Raw genomic sequence first — 16,962 nt, 5'->3', positions numbered from 1 at the left:
TAGTGACTCCTGCTGGCTGAAGGGAATGGTTAGCTGGCCTGATGCTACCCTCAGCCTGGGTCCTGGAACAAGGAGCTGGATCTGGCTGCATCCTTATTTAGCCAGCCTAGCACAGTCTCAGTGCTCCCCAATGGCAGGCACCTGCATCCCTTGACCCTTTGCCTCACACAAGAGACAGGGTGGTCCCGTGGTAAGAGCACTAGCCTAGGACTTGGGAGACCTGAGTTCAAGTACTTGCTCTGCTACAGTGCTTCCTGTGTGCCCTTGGGCAACTCACTTACCTGATCTGTGCCTCAGTTTCCCCCATCTGCAGAAGGGGCTAACTGCCCTTCCTCCCAGCAGGGTTGTGAGGTTAAATCAATTAAAGAGTGTGAGGTGCTTAGATGTTATAGTGACAGTGGCCACCTGAGATAGCTAGATGGACACATAGCACCAGCAGGGAAGGAAGGACCGAGCATTTGTCACCAGCCTGACACCCCTTTACCTTCATGCCTTTCCTCCACAGGGATCAGCTGTCCCTTTCATTGCGTGGCTGGGATAGCGCTGCAGGGTTTGCGATAGAAAGGAAGCTGGGGGCTCTGCAAGGCTGGGGTGGGGGGGCGTGGGCAGGGCAGGGCAGTCAGAGCGTACAGAGAAAGGAGCGCACAGAATAAAACGGCATGTCCCAGACGAAAGGGATGGAAGGCCAATGCTAGCTCCCAGGACAGTGCTGGCTGGCTGGGTCTCTGTGCAGGTAGAAAGCGGTGTGGAGGCAGGACCCAGAGCGGAACTGTGACATTGCCAGGTACAGGGCAGCACAGAATCAGGCCCCTCGTGCCGCCACGCACACCAGTGCAAAGCGCTGCCCCCAGAACATGGCAGCGGATGGAAGCCCTCAACCACCCACTCTGCCCATGGTGCACATGACTTCACGAGACAGAGGGCAATGGAGGATTAGCCCGAAGGGAAAGACAGGCCCGAGTCCCCTCTCACTTCTATCAGCCTCATGCCCCTTGCTCCGGTGCGGTTACTCCTTCTGGATTTAACCCGGCAGAAGGGGGATCAGAATCTGGCCCTGGTTTTGGCAAGCTCTCTGCGGTCTTAAGGAGGAAGGTTTCTGCTGCAGGGATTAATCCTACTAATTCTTGATTATAATGATTGTGATGATCAGCAGAGTCCTGGTGCTGACGTGATGCACAGAGGAACTGACCGCTGTCAGTTGCACCCAGGGCGACGCAAACGTGAAGCCCCAGTTGTCGTGGTTACAGGAGCATGGGTAAAAAAGAGCAGTAAGAGCAGGATGGTAGGAAGAGATCACCTCTTTCATTGGATCCAGTGGTGGGCGCCCTTGTTGAGCTAAGGCACTTAAATAACCCCCCGTCACTGCAGTGTCTGGGTGCCTCACACTGCAAAGGGGTGAAATCAATGAGAGTTGGGCTCCTAAATACCGCTGAGGATCCAGGTCTAAGTGACTTGCCCAAGGTTACACAGAACATCTGTAGCAGAGTAGGGAATTTAACTTTTGGCCTTCCAAGTTAAGCTAGCACTTGGCCATCCTGCCTCACAGGTGGAGCTGAACCTGTGATTGCAAAACATTCCCATGGACTGCAGCTGTGGGTGCTCAGGGCCTCTAAAAAGCAGGCCCCAGGTTGGGCGCTCAAAATCAGTGATCACTTGTAGGCCCTGCAATCTGGGCAAGTCCCAGAGCTGGTTTCTTTCCACCCTTCCAGCTCAGTCATGTTTCCTCCCCAATCCCACAGCGGTTTTTCCCCAGCAGCTTGGCACTGCAAATTCCACCTGAGAGCTGGATTTCTTCACTGCTCTTTAGAGACCTGGCCAACAACATACTGGAGTGGGAGACCCTGGCTCCCTGGGGATTGGACCCATTAGCCCCTTCCTAGCAGAAATCCTCTTCACAGGCACATCTGGCTAACGTGGGTTGGTCTGAAGCCAGGGCCAAACCTCATGGCCTGGAAGGACGAGTCTGCTCTCGAGACAGCCAGAGTGCGAAGGAGAATGGAGTGCCACCCCTGGCTGCCTGGGCTCTGCAGGAGGGGTGGGAAACATTGTGATTTAAAGGACACGCAGGCCTTGTCTGAAAGCCTCTTCGAGCCTGGTACCGAGCTGCCATCCCTAGGGTCCACGCTCCTGACATAAGCATGTTGTGACCAACACCCAGTTTCTGCTTGTGTGGGTACAAACGACTCCCCGTTTTAGGGTTAAAACACAGCTGTGATGGCCCCCAGTCTGCTCTGGCTGTGCTCAGCACAGACACCTGGAGTCTGGCCAGGCAGGGACGGCTACAGTTCCCCCCATGAGCTAGAGCCGCCCCAGGGGGTTGTACCAGCTCAGAGGAGCTGCTGTCCAGAATAGCCCCAGAGCAGTAAACTCTGGCCACACCTTTTCCTTCTCCCAGCATGTCTGCTGCTGCCTTCCTCAGAAACACCCCTTGTATGTCCTTCTGCTACCAGGGAATCCCCTTTAGGGGCATTCCCCAGAGGGAAACTGGCTTTGCCGACGCTGGATGCTGGCCCAGGGGCTGCAAGGAACCCTGGGCTAGGACCTAAGACGCACAGAAGCGAGAGGCAGGTAGGCACTACCGGGGTTAAGGAGCCATGCTGAAATGTATGCTAGGAAACCTGGCTGTTTCTGGTAACAGGGGCCAAAGGCAGTGCCCTGCCGCCCTTCAGGCGGTGGTGGAAACGGTGGCCCAGGTGCGTGGAGGGGACCAGCAGAGTTCAAGCCCCATCAAGGCAAACCCCTAGCTCCACCGGGGTGCCACTGAGCTCAGCTGATGGGGCCTCTGCCAGAGAAATAACCGATTTGGGCACCGGTTGAGGGGATAACGGGGCAGGTGCAGCTGGGGCGGACACAGCCCAGGAGGGTGACCCATCTCTAGCGGCGTCTGGGCGAGCAGAGTTGCTACAAGCCGCCTGCCCCCCCCACCAGACAGGGAAACCCCTTCGCATTGGAAAACAGCTGCCATGCTTGGGTGCAGCTAGCAGCCCAACGACACAAGCAGAGCCGCGGGGAGCGGATGAGACGGGGTGGTGTTGACAGAGCCCCTTTGCCGAGCGCAGGTAGATCCCTTGACCACGTCCCCTGTATTCGTCATGACTGTGGATCTGAAGGCACCGGGCGGTCCCTGCGTGGAAGGTGACGGGGATCCAGGGGGAGCGAGGCCTGCTTTGCCAGGGGATGGGCTGCTTTGCAGCCCCCTCGGCAACACCCCTGAGAGGAGCCCAGGCCTCTTGTGCCTTGTGGGGCTCAGGTTGCAGCTCCTGCCTCACCTGCCAGGCTGGAATTTAATTACCAATTAAAGGGCCTTCCATCTGTCTGAGGCCTGCCCGAAAGCTCGCGCTCCCCTTTAATTACATTGCTGACAACAGTTTCACTCAATTAGCTGCTAAACACGGCAGAATGCAGGCAACCCGGGGCGCCCTCTCGGCTGGCCCATCTGGGTGTCCGGCTCCATCCCCCACCTCGGTCCGTCTGTCCCTCGGCCTCGCAAAGTATCCATCCATCTCCATCCCTGCACCACCTCGTCTGTATCCCTCTCTCCGCATCTGACCAGCCTACCTGCACGGTTTATTTTCCCCCTTGGGCCTAATACACCGTCTCATCTTCTCCTTCCCTCCCTCGCTGTCTGTCCCAGCCCCACCCTGTCCCTCTGTCCATCTCCTGCCCCCCCAGTCATTCTGTCCACCCAGTCCCCCCACCCTCGGTTGTGTCACAAGTACTCCAGACCTCAGAGCAATATTTGTATTAGGAGAAAGCAGAATGGATGAAGCAAAGCAGCCAATTTCTATGCCTCCTCCAGTGCCTTACGGTTAGGATGGCTCACTCTCCTCCCCTCCCCCCATGCTTCTCCTTCCCCCATACCTCAAACTCCCCCCCCCCCCGACCCGCTTTTGTCCTGCCACTTCAGAGCCCCCTTGGTAACATTTATTCTGCCTTTGCTTTCTTATGTGTAGACAATACAGCTGCTTAAAGAGCTCTAAATCTTCCCGTTAAAACAATACTTAACTGTGCAACAGATGCCCCAGTGCACCTTGGGACGAATGTATTATAGACCCAGCTCTGCAAACAGTGCAAGGCAACTTTCCTTTCCTGTCTTACCAACTCGACCCCCCCACCCCCAAAGGTTTAATCAATACAAAACAGCCAAGGGAGAACGATAAATACTGGGCTGAGCCCCGGCTCTGTTCCTCCTGAGGATCTCAAAGCATTTGATCAGCACAGAGAGGAAAGATGACTATCCCAGGTCATGCAGCAGGTTAGTGTTAAAGCCAGCATTAGATCCTGCATCACATGATTGCCAAGCCTGTGTTCTAACCACTAGACTGGTGGTTTTCAACCTTTTTCCATTTCCAGACCCCTAAAAAATTTCAAATGAAGGTGGATATCTTAGACATAGTCTGCAGACCTCAGGTTGAAAACCACAGCACTAGACAATGCTGCCTCTCTTCACAACAGCCTAGGGAGGAAGGTAAGTAACATGGAGAGATTACTTCATCTGCCTCTGAAATGCAGTCACATCTGGGATGGAGTCTGGCAGCTGTTTCACAGCCACACTATAGTTTAGGGTAGGAGGTGGGGAAGGATAGTGGGCCAGATTCCATGCTGTGTCTCTCAGGAATGTGGTCTGGTTTTAAAGCAGGGGTCTGGAAACCAGGACTCCTGGTTCTGATACTGTATGACTTTGGGCAAGTAAGCTGACCTATCTGTGTCTCATGAAGGGCATATAACTTGTTTAGGTGCAACCTAATCCACCTACCAGAGTAGGAAAAGCCCAGTCAGGGACTCACGCTCTCTGTGCAATTGTAGTAACAGAAAGCACTCATCGATTCATAGAGTCCAAGGCCAGAAGGGACCACTGTGATCCTCTCATCTGACCTCCTGTATAGCGCAGGCCAGAGAACTTCCCCAAAATAATTCCTGGAGCAGATCGCTTAGAAAAACACCCAATGTTAATTGAAAAATTGTCCGTCATGGAAGATCCACCATGACCCTTGGGAAATGGTTCCAAGGGTTAATTAACCTCACTGTCAAAAATTTACACCTTATTTCCCATCTGAATTTGTCTAGCTTCAACTTCCAGCCATTGGATTGCGTTAGACCTTTCTCCGTCCAAGTGAGATCTCGGGCTGGGTTCTTTAAGAGGCCAGCTCCCATCTAAGCAGCAAACTAAGAGTTAGACGGTCAAAAGATGTTGTCATGTTGATGTCACAACAGCTGCCACCGGGTCTGGAGCACTGCTGAAAATCTCAGTATTGCCAGCCCTTGCAATATTTGGGGTTTTCCTTAAAGCCCCAGCTCCCAGAATCATGTGAACAAGGAAGAATTTCAGCTTTGATTTAAAAGGAAAAAAATATAAGCATCTGCCAGTTGCAGAGAACAGCTTGAGAACAGGAACCAAGGCTCAAAAACCAAAGGGTAAATACAAAGAACCCAAAGATCTACCTTCATAGGTATGTAGGTGCCTAACTCCCATTGATTTCAAATGCCTGAATACCTCTGAGGATCGGGGCCAAAATGTATAATTATTTTTGTTTGTAAATCTGGCTATTTATATGCCAGTTTCATGAGGGTTTTTTTTTTTTTGGGGGGGGGGGGGGAAGTATTGGTCTGACAGGATTTTGGAACCCTAGTGGCTGGCAATGCCAAAATCTGGCCCTTATTTAGGTGGGAGCAGTCAGAGCTCTATTGACAATCCAGCCTCATTTGGGGGTGCTGAGCCCTTAAAAATCGAATGCCTCAGGAATGTGGCGGAGGTGTCGTACTTTCCAAAGCAAATATTCGAAGCATCATAACAGATTGAGACTGAACCCCTGATTAGCGTACTCTACACCTGCCTTTAACTATTGAAGACAGAGGGCCTGTCCCTGCCCCCGGTTGAAGTCAATCGCAAAACTCCTGTGGGAGCAGGTTCTGTTCCTGAAATTGAACCAAAAAGCCGTGCCAGCTGTTGCATGTGGAGCCTCAGACACAAGGAAAAAATCAGGGAGAAAATAAGCTCTTTGGTTTATAACAGTAGTGATGACCTCTAGGTCCTGGCATTTCCTGGCTGTTAATGATCTAGGAGCCTAAGGCCCTTAACCCAGGTGGCTGTTAACGGGCAGGAAATGCCCAGCCTGGAGGTCTGTTGTTGCTTAATCCAGCACTCACTGTTCAACTTGGGCTATAGCATTAGCATCGCTGGCCCGCATAGCCCAGGCCTCAGTCTTCACTTCAGTGCTCTAGAAACACTCCCCCCCAGCCCGGCCCCCGCAAAAGCAAAGGCAAAAAGGACACAAAGCATTGTGGGAAAAGTCAAGGTGCATGCATTGTCTGAACCACAGCAGAATTCACTGTCCTCCCAAAGGGGCTTTGCCTAGCAGCTGGGTAGCAAAAAAACCTTGGCCTAGAAAACAGGAGGCAAACTGAAAGCTAAGACAGCCTACAAAAATACAGCAAAGCCAGGTCAAGCCTGAGCCTGGTCATTTAGATATTGTTGGGAGGGGACTCTCCCAAGATCCTCAACTCTACAGAGCCACCAGCTAACATTGTGTCATAATATAAAGATCCCTCACTGTAGTAGGGGTTCCAGATAGGGACATTCCTTGCCAGCCAGCACTAGAGTATGATAAAGTCCCTGCATCTATCCTGAGTCAGAACATTTCTTTCTAACTAACGTTCCCTCCTAACCATATTAGAAAAACACCCCGATCCCTGCTGTTTAATGCCAAGATGCTCCTAACGTTCTCCCTTTAAGGAAAGTCGCTCTGAAGAGCGACCTTCTTTTCCCAGATTTCCATCTCTAAATACCTGGCTTTAAATCCTAAGGAGGTGACAGGAGTTGGGCGGTGTCAGCCAGCCCTTTTGTTTACATCCCCAAAACTCTATTGTGTTTTTCTTTTCCCCCTGCATGATAATCAATTTCTGCCTCAGAGAAGCTCAGGGCTGGAATAGCAGGGGAGCTGTGAGTGGAGACCAAAAGGCATATCAGCAGACCTGTGTGGGGATCCTAGGGCTGGAACAGCCGGTGGTAAATCAGAGTTAAATTGTACCGGCAAAGATTTACGTGTCGCCCTAAACTTGATTAGCTGAAAGTGATGTGGGTAGGTGTGTGGACAATGCTGGGTGTGGCCTGGTAGTGGATCGGCAGCAAATGCTTTAGGTGAGGACTGAGGAGAATTGGCAAAGCTGCTTAGGGAGAGCAGGACTGGAATAGTGGCGGGGTGCTGCATGACATGACTGAGGTGCATTGACAGCGCTTTGGGGATCCCAGGACTGGAATAACAAGGATGGTGTAAATTAGGACCGAGACACATTAGCACCACTGTATGAGGCATAGTTCGCCCACTTTGAGATTTGATCCAGACAGTGAGCATAAGAAAATAGATGACAAGCCATGGAACTGCTTCCATAGAGTCAATGGGAGCAGAAGCCCCTCTCTGTGAGTTGGATAGGGAGGCTATGCCTAGCAGTAAAGAGGGTTAGTGTGTAGAGGCCATGTTTTATGGTCCATCTGTCAGTCCCAGCACGAGAGACAGCGTGAAGGACGTGCAAATTCTTGTGCTATGCCCATTGCCTTCAGACTGGGGGGGGGGGCATCCCCTGCATTTGGATGATCTTGGAGGTGTAACACGTCTGCACATGCCCAGATGCTGTTAGTTACTGGCAGACATTGCTAGTGCCCCCAACCCCACCAGCCTCTTCTTGTGCTCCTGCCCTTGTACACGATGCTTCCTGATGGCCCCTGGACATGGTGCTCAGCCGTGCTGCGCAGGGAGCAGGCGAGGCAGAGTCTGGCAGAGCTGTGCTTGAGCAGACTGTCGACTTTGACTCCTGGCTGGCTGAGCTCTGGTTCTCACCTTGCACGGGGCGGGGGCATCACAGATATAAGCGAAGGCAGGAAGACTCATTATAAAATCCGACTAAGCTGGCCTCTCGGAATCCAGTCTCCTGTCTCAGCAGCCTCCTCCTCTCAGGGGGAGCAGTGCACGGGCTGTGGGGTCACAGCCGGACAGAGAAGGAAGGGGATAGAAAGAGAGAGAGAAAGAAGGCTGAAAAAGAGGAGGAGGAGGAGACAAGAGGTATAGAAAGCAAGAATGAAAAAGAAGACTATATAGAGAGGGAGAGAAAGGGAGAGAGAAATGACAGAGAGAGAAGGAGAGGGAAAGAGGGTAAGGAAGAGAGAGAAGCAGGACATTGATGCTCTGGTGCTTTAGTAGAACATGAGCTTTTGCCAGTCTTGGATCTCGCATCTAAGATCGCCAAGCTAAGGACTCAATAAATACTCTGGCCCTGAGTGGCATTTCTGTCCAACCAGCCCCCCTCCTCCCAGCCGGCTTCCCGGGACCCAGGCTGCCCCGTGCGACTAGGTGTGCCGTCCGATTTGGTGGGCAGTGTCTCTCGAGATCTGAAGCCGTCTCCTGCCCCTGCCACCCCTCTCCCGGGAACCGCGCTTCTCCCCCCCCCGCGCCCAGGTAGGCGGCAGGTAGAGAGGACGCTGCACAATCATGGCTCTTTAATTGCTTCTGCCCAGCAGCCCTCCACTGGAATCGCTTCTTTCTCTCCCTTCCTCAAGCGCGTGGGGCTCTCGGAAGATGCTCCGGATAAGCAGCCGGTCCCTGCACCGGCCAATCATTGTCTGAGCTATCAATCAAGGGTGACAGCCTCGGGAAACAAGAAAAAGCGCCCAGCTCCCATTAACAGCCCCAGTGCTTTGCAGCCCCCCCCCACTCCTCCCTCTTCCCCCCTCCCCGTCCCAGAGACAAAAACAGACTGACAAGATGGGGGCTGGGGCATCAATCAAAGCGGCCGGTGGAACAACCTCTCCCTGGCACTAATAAATACCTTCCCCTCCCCTCATTGGACACTCGGCCTAATTTGTCCCCCCGCCTTCCTTTTTTTTTTTTTTAACGGCGAAACGCCGCCTGTTTCTCCCCCCCCCCGCCCCCCCCCTCAAATTCCCAGCAGCCCTTGGGAAAGCAGATGTTAGGCTGCGGAAATGGAGCTAGGCCGAGGCTCAAGTGGCCCAGTAGGCCTTGGTTGCCATGACGACTGCCTAGACCTCCTGCTGTCGATGCTCTGCCTTGTCTCGCCGGCTCAGTGATTATCTCCATCTCCGCAGCCCTCGCCATACGGCCCGGGCTAGAATCAAATCCCCTTGCCCCCACCCCCCCGGTCCGGGGAATCCCCCAGGATAGCCCCACCACCACCCGCGCACACAGAGCGGGCGTTCAGACGGAGGCAGCTTTCAATGGCCCCTCAAGGCCTGGCTGTGTCATTGGGCGGGAGGTGAAAGGGTGAGGCTGGCGAGAAGAATGAAGGGCCATTGGGACTGGAGGGGGTTGGAGGGTACGAATATTTGGGCTGCGGTGGCATCTTGGCCTCCCCCCACCCTAGCCCTGCCTGCCCATGTGTATTTTCCACCAGGGACCGATACATGGGCTCCATGGGCAACGAGGTCTGCCCAGGAACGATGAGATTTGGGAGCCAGATCAGCGTGCGCAGCTGCTGGGATGCCGTTGCAATTTACCACCCCCATTCCCTGTCTCCCCTTTTCTGTGGTTCCAGTTCACCAGTACAGAGACTGAGAAGGCTGACAGTGTGCCTTCCTGATCTCTAGGCTGCCCTAACTTGTGCCAAACTACACACCACCCCCATGGGCCCTTGTGGCAGCTGGGAATAGCCAGGCCATAGGAAGACCCTGGGCATGGCCCCGCACTGCCCCTATGTTGGGGAATCCTGTGAGGGATGGCATAGGGTCAGCTATGCCAGCTCAGTGCCTGCTACGAGGTTCCCTACCTTGTGGGTATTCCCTGGGGGGATGGATGGTGCTGGGCAGGGATGGATCCCCATTCCTGTCTGACTCTATTTCAGATACACCCATCACTATTGTCTTTAGATTTGAAGCTCTTGAGGGCAGGGACTCTCTCTTCCTATATGTTTTTACAGCTGCTAGCACAACAGGGCCCTGATCCCCCGGGGCCGCTAGGTGCTATTGGTATATAATCCTAACCACTGTAATATCTGAGCGGCTTCTCTTGAGACAGAAGGGAAAGAAGATTCAGGAGGCGGAAGATAAGAATCCAGCTGGGTATTGAGGGTTGTTAGCTAAGAAGGATTGTCTGCGCCGAGGAAGGGGTTGTGCTCATTGGGGCTATGGTCTGTAGTGTATGTGGGTAAACAATGCCCGATTGGGTCCACATTGTTGGAGCTAGGCCTCATTATTTATTTATTTATTTATTTTTATTTATTTGCATTTCTATAGTGCCTACGGGTCCTAATTACAGACCAGGACTCCATGGTGATAGATGCTGTACAAATACAGAACAAAAAGTCCCAAAGATCTTACCGTCTAAGACAAGAGTCACCAGATGGATACAGACAAATAGATGGGGGAGTACGAGAAAACAATGAGACAGTACTGGTCAGCATGCAAGGTAGTGGTATCACTGCACCAGCAGCCTTTTCCCCTACAAAATCCAATATTGCCCAACCCCAAATGTTCAAAAATCATACGTCGGACACCTCCTGCCCCGTGAAATCATGAGATTTAAAACAAAACAAAACGACACTCCGGTCCAGTGGTCAAGCTTTTCTCTGCAACCACGAGGGCTAGAAACTTACTTGTTTGTTTTCAATGAGAGCTGAGATTCTCTCGGAATCACTTGGCTCTAGGAGCTGGGGCTTTATGTAAAACATCAAATATTGCATGACTCTTGGCTCCGGTTCCATAGAAATCCCGCAATTGTGAGGCACAGGAAGAAGCATTATCCGAGTGCTAATAACAAGACCAGCCTCGCTAGAAACCCTCTGAATTTGTGCGAAATGGGGGAGAGTAGCAGGAACATAAGAACATAGGGAAGGAAATGGGTAGACGGTACCAGGTGGAAGGTACCAGGTTCACAGCCCTGAGACCAAACATTCCTCTTTATCTCCAGAACAGGTGCAGCACAGAGAGCTTCAGGGAGCTTTCCCCTTCGCACCCTACCCTACCCATGTGCCTCAACCTGGAGGGACCATCCCCAGAGGTAAGAGTGGAGGTGGCCCATTTGATCCTTAGCCAGCCACTGGGACCATCGCTTCGTTTTTTGGGCTGCCCAGCAAGGGTGTTCCTTTGACGTATAGACCAGCTGCCATAATTTGGCTGGGAGGGGAGCTTTGTTCTCTGTTCTCTGCCCTCTTGGCCTCTGCTCTCTGGCTTCCCCTCCCCAGTCCCTCAGTGCACACCTTGCACGCAGCTAGCTGAAATCCAGAGCCGCCTCTGTTTTCCCAAGGAGCTAAGCCAGAATCCTGGCCACTTGGGTGCCTTTCCAAAACCCCTCCCCAGTGTCATCGCAATGTCCCATCATCTATGACCGACACAGTGGCGGCCCCCCTTGGAAGCGATGTCTTTTGTCAGGCTCCTCCGAGTTGATTGTCTGTAGCTCTGTCTTTGTCAGTGTGTGTGTCAGAGGTGAGCCACTGATTGGGAGGTCAGGGTAGGGGGTAAAGTGAGTCACTGAGGAGGGGGTGGGAGGGATATGCTGCAGGCGGTGAAAGGAGTGGGCAGTGCAGCCATTGTTCCCGGCTTCCCTCTCCACCGCTCCTCTCCCTCCTTCCAAACCCTCTTTGTTCCTGGCAGGAGGTTTTAAGCAGGGGCTGCATTGACAGCGCTGGAGAATGAAGTAGCCCCAGAGTGGGAGGCAACCTGAGCAATGACAGGGCAAACTTCACCCACCCTGCCCTACCTAGGTGCAGTTATTTCCTTGTCATCTCTACTAGTGGCCCACTCATCCGGGAACATGGATACAATGTTCCCTGGATGCAGCGCCCCTTCTTTTGCTGCAGCCAGCTCTCAGATCTGTTCCCCACCTCCTACCCTGTTTGGGAGCAGCTGGAGGGACAAGTGCCTCAGGGACAGGATTCAACCCCAAGGCTAGCCCTCTTCAGACACCAGGTCCTGCTGCTTCCAGACTCCCCCTCTCTCCACTGCTCCGACCCAGTGCTGTTAGTTGGAAATGCTCTTCGAAGGCACTGGTACTCACTTTGCTGCTGCCTAGTATACTGGGTGTGTGGGGGTACAGCACTTCAGAATAATCAGGGCATAGGCACAACCCAGCCATGCTCCTAGCCTGCCCCCCGGGCCATCTCCTGGTGCTTATTGTGCCGGGCCACCACACCAGGCAGAGGGGCTCCCTGCATTGGGTTTATTTTGGGTGGGAGCAGAAGGGAAGAGGGCTTTATGGCTGCCTTGGGGCCCTTTTGCACGAAGTTAGCTAGGGTCACAGGGCAACAAACACTCTGGCTGCATAAGCCTATGCGGTCGGCTGGAGTAAGCCCATGGGGCTGGGGAAGGAGGATGGTCCAGGGGTTATACCACTAGGCAACTAGGGTTTGATTCCCTGCTGTGCCGCAGACTTCCTGTGTGACGTGGGCAAGTCACTCAGTACCCGAGCTGTACCACAGGGGTAACACCCCGGCCCTACCTCACCGAGGGGATAAATACATTACAGACTGTGAGGTGCTCAGACACTCTGGTGAGGGGGGCTGCAGACGGACACAGACACTGTGTAAGACAAGGAGAGGGACTTGGAACCGATCCCTGCAGCGAACGTGGTGCTGGGGCGAAATGGAGTTGTGTTTCTCTAGCCAGGACAGCTAGATTCCCAGGTGGTCCCTGCCAGACTAGATGGGCCCTGTCACCTCAGGGGATGCCCTGACAGGGTTCCGTACTTGGCCTTTGGTTGCAGGCATTTCAGCAGCAGGCAGCAGCAGCTGGGAGGCGGTTTCCTTAGCTTCCCTCCCAGTCTTTGCTTTCTTGTACTGTCCTGTTCTCTGGCCTGCTTCTCCTCTTCTTCCCCGTGTCAACGGGGAGGCCACGGGGGAGATGCACGTCCTTCCAGCGGCTGCAGTTGTGGTGCCCACAGGGTGCCCCAGCCTCCCGCCTGGGGCTCACACAGGGCCCACCTCTGCGTGTGTAAGAAAAGCCGCAATGAGTCATGAAACGCAGAGGCAGCAAAGCCCCGGGGCTTGCACTGCAAGGACCAGTCCTGTGGCAACCAGGGGCTTTCCCCTTGTGCTCCTGGGAGCTGACGGCCAGGGGTGCTGAAATGCTGCCAAGTCTCGTCTCCTCCCTTGCACTGGTTTTCTACCTGACGCAGACTGGACTAGGAACAGTTCTCAAGCATGGCTTAAAGCGTTCAGCATGGAGAGACTGAGTGTTGCCTGTAACACCCAGGGCTGCTGGGGAAGCTGGGGCTGGACATCGGGGCTAACCCACAGCCCTGGGGGGAGCTGGTTCTGTGTAACTGGACTTCGCCGTGCACTGTTCATATGACTTCCCACTTCACTCTGAAGCCTGTGGCCGGCGTGCTGTGGGCCCTCTGTATCTGTGTGTGGTTCTCTCTGGGGTCTGTGGGTCATTGCAGAGACTCTGGTTGGTCCTGTATTGCCATCTGCTGGGGACACATGGATCCTTCCTCTGCCCCACGGCTCTGGTTTCTGTTGTGAAAGGGGAGGTAGGAGTTTCTCCAGCAGTTGTCATGGTGCCTCCCCCTCTCCACCCCACATACTCTGCCCCTGTTGATGGTTTAAAGGGAGTTAGGTTGCGGGTGGCAGCATGAAGTAATCCAATAAGACCAGCCCCATCACAAAGTGGGGCAGAGGGGAGGGGAGGAAAGTGGAGAGACAGCTCCTCTCAGTGTGGACCAGAGGGGGCCCTGGAGGGGTAGGTACACAGACAGCCCCGCCTGGTGTGGGGTGGAGAGGGTTTAGGGATGCATGACGGGGAGTACAGAGACAGCCCCTCCTGGTGTGGGACGGGGGAGCTTGGGGATGTGGTGGGGGGTACCCAGACAGCCCCTCCTGGTGTAGGGCAGAGGTAAGGACATTGTGGTTCTCTTTGGTTGGTACTGGGAGACGAATGGGCTCATGGAAAGTCACCCCATCCCCAGCAGCCAGAGCCCAGCCAGGGAGATGGGGCGAGGGCAGGAAGGGGACTGGGTGCAGCCTGATTAGGCCACGGGGCTCCCTCTAGCTTGGGACCAAGGCTCCTCCAAAGGGGCGGGGTCTGGGCAGCCAGTGACGCCACCTGGGTCCCAGCCAGTCACAGGCAAAAGCCATTCATCAATGTCTGGCCAGGGGCCAATCAGGCGAGGGCTGCCTTGCTGCCACGCAGTCAATGACAAGAGGGCCTGTTTTCAAGGCCAGTGGCTATAAAAGTAGGGCACGTGGGGGAAGCTGGGAGTCAGGACTGGTCCTTCTGGCGTGGAGACTGGGCCAGGCCAGGCAGGGAGGAAGGGGTGGGTGGATGTAAAGCTGGCCTGGCCTGGCCTGGGTGCCCCAAGGGCAAGGCAAGAGAGTGACCCGTCCAGACTGGGGTGCCACACACACATATTTTGACAGTAACTTGAGGCACACACACACTGATCTCCCCCACCCCACACTGCCAGGACCAGAGCTCCCAGGTGCTGCAGGGAAACCAGCTCAGTGGATTACCAGTCCCCCAGATGCACTGCACCCCCAGTGCCAGCCTGTGCACCCCTCTGAAACCCAGCGCCTACTTGTGGAACCCCAAAACTTGCATCCCCCCACAACCTCCAACTCCATCAGGGTGGTGCTGGGGCTCAAGGATGCAAAATGCAGCACCGGGATTCAGGGGAGCTGTGCTGTAATAGGGTTTGTGGGGCATAGTGCGGCCCTGGAGTTCAGGGTGTGTGTGCAGGGTGGCACCACGGGACCAGTGCAGTGCAAGGTGGCATCAAGATTTGGGGGGAGGCAGGGTGGTACCAGAGTTTGAGGGGCTAGAATAGCACTGGTATTCAGAGAGGGGTTGCAGGAGTTTGGGGGATGGAGTTCAGGGAGCAGAATGATGCTGGGATTCAGGGAGGGGCTGCAGGGCCATCCTGTGCTATCCTGCCTCTTCCCCAAACCTCAAGGCCCCACCCAAGCCCCAGTGCTGCCCTACACTCACTGAACACCAGCACTGCTCCACCCTTGCACCCCAAACAGTGATCCTGTACTGTGTCCCCATAACACTCTTACAATGCAGCTGCTCCGAACCCTGGTACCATGCTTTGCATCCCAGCGCCACCCTGCGTCCCGCACCAGACCTGTGCGCTGCATGGTGCACCCGAACCCCTGCACTTTCCCTGAGGGCCTCCCAGCTTCCTTTAAACTTGGGGAGCAGCAGTGTTAGGGTGTAGCGTGAGCCCCAAGGAAAAGAGCACGAGACAATGAGATGGGTGAGGGTGGGAGGCAGAAGAATGGATTCTTGGACCACAGACCCTCCCCTGCTGAGGCTGTTCTGCTGAGCAGCAGCTGCTAGGCACAGCTCATATGTGGGTGGGTGAGGAGCAATTTGTGCCTTTGGTACCCATGCACTGCCCCTTACACTCTGTCTCCAAGCTGGGACAAGTCAGCCACATGCCAACAGCTAATGAAGCTGTCTGGGGAGACTGGTGCCAGCAGGAACAGGGCTTGGCTGGCGGCCAGGCTGAGTGACTGGAGCTCGCTAATCCGGCTCCATGGAGAATGTCAGTGAGGCAGTGAGAACACGAGCTCTAGGCCCTTCAGTCACAGCCTGGAGGCAAAAGCAGGGACTCTCCCATTCCCCTTCCAATCATCCGATCAGGTTTTCCGGCCCACCTCACCTCACTTCTCCCCGCAGGTACTGCAAGAGCCATCTCCTCTGCAGCTCCTGCTGTCAAGAGCAGCCCTCCCTGTGTCCCCACCCCATTTCTATCCCCACCTCTTTTCTCCCTCATCCTGTGCTAGTTCTCTCAAACTTGCCTCGCCTCTGCTTTAACATAACCACGTACGTTTCAGGGCACCTTCCATCCCAAATGCCTTCAGAGCTATGAACAGCCAGTTCTGGGGTGGGGCTATGTGACAATCAGGATCCAGACACCGCAAAGGAAGAACAAGGGGTCTGAACCCCCAAAAATGAGCAACTGGATCAATGGGTTGTATACAAGGTTATTGTGTATAAAAATATGCCAGGTAACGTCTTTTATGAAAGCTTGTAGTGTTCTGAACTTCTGGGCTTGAGGAGATATGTATATGGACTGTGGATATGAATCCGTGTATTGATGTATATAGAATAGCATGCTCATGACCAGAACTACAATTTCAAATGCACCTCAGAGCAGGAAGGGTCTCCTCCCAAACCAGTTCTTTACATGAAACTAACTTCAAGTACCCATCCATTGTCCAGCCAGGGAGGGACAATGGCAGACCATTAGAGATAATGGGAAAACATGGAAACAACTTGAAACTGAAAAGAAAACCCAGTCTTGGAAAACTAAGGCCTGGTCTACACTAGAAAATTAGGTCAGTATAAATTCCTCACTCGGGGTGTGAGAAATCCACACACCCCAAGTGGCATAGTTAAGCCAACCCTAGTCTTCGTGTAGACAACGCTAGGTCAGTGGAAGAATTCTTCTAGCTACTGCCTCTTGGGGAGGTGGATTATCTATGCTAATGGGAGCATTTCAAGCCCAGGCTGCTGGAAAGGCAGGAATTTCCCCCACCATGAATCACCATAGTCTGAGTGAAAGGAAAAGAATGGCAAAGTGTTTTAAAAGAGAAGGGGTTTGATGTAAAGCATAACCAGAAACTGAGAGCCAGCATCTAGGCAGGGCCCTGTTTGTGAAATGCTGGTCCCCTCTATGATGGGTACACTGGGAAACTGTCCAGAGGCAATAAGTATCTCCTATTAGAAAAGGGAATTTAGCTAGTGGAGAAGTGGAAAGCCTAAAGTTGTGTCCGTATATGTATTTTCTGTGTGGCTTGTCTGTGGTAGCTGTCCCTCACTACTTCAGCTCTGAGTCTGCGGTTTTTCATTATACCTTCTGTTTATTTTTACCCCCAGGTCTCTGCTGTGCAAACAGTGCGGATTGTGTGTGACAAACTGAGCTGATAGGCAGGTTTCTCTCCTTCGGGGGTGATGAACCAGAGGGGGAAAGTCCGCGTGTCTGGTAATTGCGACCTCGGGGAGATGATTCGGGA

General features: G+C 53.8%; 1 long non-coding RNA gene across 1 annotated transcript; it reads left to right on the top strand.

Annotated features, from left to right (window-relative positions):
* Positions 1-4,413: 4,413 nt before the first annotated feature.
* Positions 4,414-16,962, top strand: LOC141978618 (uncharacterized). The gene is made up of 4 exons (XR_012636411.1): positions 4,414-4,468; positions 10,241-10,415; positions 10,914-11,003; positions 16,826-16,962. It is a non-coding gene; the product is annotated as an uncharacterized LOC141978618 (long non-coding RNA).

The sequence above is a fragment of the Natator depressus genome, chromosome 27, assembly GCF_965152275.1.
Source record: "Natator depressus isolate rNatDep1 chromosome 27, rNatDep2.hap1, whole genome shotgun sequence".
NCBI classification, from domain to species: Eukaryota; Metazoa; Chordata; order Testudines; family Cheloniidae; genus Natator; species Natator depressus.
This window is presented reverse-complemented; position numbering and strand designations above follow the sequence as displayed.